The following is a 2576-nucleotide window of genomic DNA, read 5'->3' as shown; positions in this document are numbered from 1 at the left end:
ACCCAAATTCGATGGTAATGAAAATGTTGTGTTGCGTGGCTAAATAAAGCAAAAGAATATTTCAAGATTTACGATATTGACAATGATGATGAAAAGATTAGACATGCTTCCATGAAAATGGAAGGCGAAGCATATAATTGGTATATGTGGTGGAAGAAGACAACAATCGCCATAAGTTGGAGAAAATTTAGGGATGTATTCTTTAAAAGATTCCAACGTGTAAAGGAAGAAGAGTTCTTTTCAACACTCATCAGATTATGACAAAAAGGAAATGTGGATGAGTACACTCGAGAATGGGAGGCCTTAGCAACGCGAGTACCTGGGTTATCAGAATCTCGTCTAATTCAATCACACATATTCGGACTTAAAACGCATCTATGAGTATAACTTGAGCTTCATGACATCACGTCAATAGAAGTAGCAAGACAAAAAGCAAAAGCTGCTGAAAAGAAATTTGAACAAATACTGTGGTCAAAACCAGAAAAGGTATATTCAAGATGAAGAATGCCCCAGTCTGGGAATATGGATAATACAAGATATGTTCCACCACATCTTCATGAAGGCGAAAAATCTAACGTGGAAATGCAAAGGATAAAAGAAGGCAAATGAAAACATTGTGGCGAGAAGTGGGACCCTAAACATAGGTGTGCTAAAGGAAATGAATCGAAGAACCTATATAACTGTGAAGCAACTAATGATTCAAACAGTGATGAATCAGACATAGAAGGAGTAGAAGATGCCCCAGAATTCCCTCCAGAATTAGATGAAGAAAGTATTCCGCAAGTGTCACTATCAGCTATGACAGGTATATCACAACCCTAGACTCTAAAATTAAAAGGACATATAAAGAAGAATAATGTAGTGGTTCTCATCGACTCCGATAGCACCCACAATTTTTTAGATGCAACTGTGGAAAAGAGACTCAACATTTTCTCATTTCCCTTATCCAACATGAAGGTGATGGTATCCAAAGGTAAGAAGATTGAAAATGTAGGGAAATTCCATAAAGTCAAATTGCATATTCAAGACATTAATTTAGAATCCCCGTTCTTCACTATACCATTAAGAGGAGTAATTGTGGTCATAGGTATCCAGTGTCTACAAACCCTAGGCACTTACTTTGCCAACCATCAAGATCAGTTCATAAACTTTAACTAGGAAGGGCAGAGGTACAAGTTATACAGACTCCAAGCACCAGAGAATCAAATCATGTCGTCATCCCAGATGATGAAGATGATTCGGGAAGGATCACTGTCTTATGTAGTACAATGTCACTAGTCATAAATGTTATCTACAAACATGATCAACAAAGAGTCACCAGAATTACAAGAGCTAATTCAAAAGCATGAAAAGGTATTCCAAGACCTGCCCATGAAAATGCCTCCTAACAAGGAAATTGAGCATACAATAGAAGTCAAAGTAGGATCAGACCCCGTGAACATCAAGCCGTATCGATATCCACATCACCAAAATACTGAAATTGAGAGATTAATCCAAGACCTTTTAAAATGTGGGATCATCTCGAAAAGTAAGAGTTTGTATGTTGCTCCAGTGGTATTAGTAAGGAAGAAGGACGGATCATTCAGGCTATGCATTGATTATAGAGGATTAAACAAAATAATGATTAAAAACAAATTCCCAATTCCCTTTATCGACGAAATGTTGGATGAACTACATGGCACAAAATACTTCTCAAAATTGGACTTAAGGTCAGGCTATTACCAAATCAGAATCAGGTTGGAAGACATACCAAAAACGACATTCTGAACACACGAAGGTCACTATGAATTTAAAGTAATGCCCTTTGGGTTAACCAATGCACCAACAACATTCCAAGCCACTATGAATGAGTTATTTCGTCCATATCTTAGGAAGTTTGTATTAGTATTCTTTGATGATATTTTAATTTATAGTAAAACTTGGAAGGAGCACCTACAACATCTGGATAAAGTTCTTACACTACTGAAAGAGCATCAGTTCTACGCCAAGAAATCCAAATGCACCTTTGGGAAGGAAGAAGTAGAATATCTCGGACACATAATATCCCATGAAGGAGTAAAAGTGGACCCTAATAAAATCAAAGCTATAAAGGAATGGACCAAACTAGTTAATATATCCAAGCTAAGAGGGTTCTTAGGATTGACTGGATATTACCGAAGATTTATTAAAAACTATGCACATATAATTGCACCTCTAACAAACCTTTTAAAGAAGAATTCATTTCAATGGAATGAGGAAGCAGGAAGGTGTTTTGAAGAACTGAAGGAAGTTATGTCTAATGCCCTGGTATTGGCAACTCCAGATTTCTCTAAACCATTTATCATCGAGTGTGATGCTTCCAGATTTGGTATAGGCGCAGTGTTAATGCGAGAAGGGCATCCAATAGCTTTTGAAAGAAGGAAGCTCAATAAAAGAGAACGTCTTAAGTCCACATACAACAAGGAAATGCTCGCTATTATGCAGGCACTGGCTAAGTGGAGACAATATCTTTTAGGAAGTAAGTTCTCCATTCAAACAGACCATAACAGTCTCCAACACCTCCTTCAACAAAAAACACTTTCCGAAGAACAATAAAA

Source organism: Pinus tabuliformis, chromosome 5_1, assembly GCF_031772625.1.
Source record: "Pinus tabuliformis cultivar Carrire ecotype Pingquan chromosome 5_1, CPIR1, whole genome shotgun sequence".
Lineage (NCBI taxonomy): Eukaryota > Viridiplantae > Streptophyta > Pinopsida > Pinales > Pinaceae > Pinus > Pinus tabuliformis.
The sequence above is the reverse complement of the archived record's forward strand: the minus strand, read 5'-3'. Positions refer to the sequence as shown.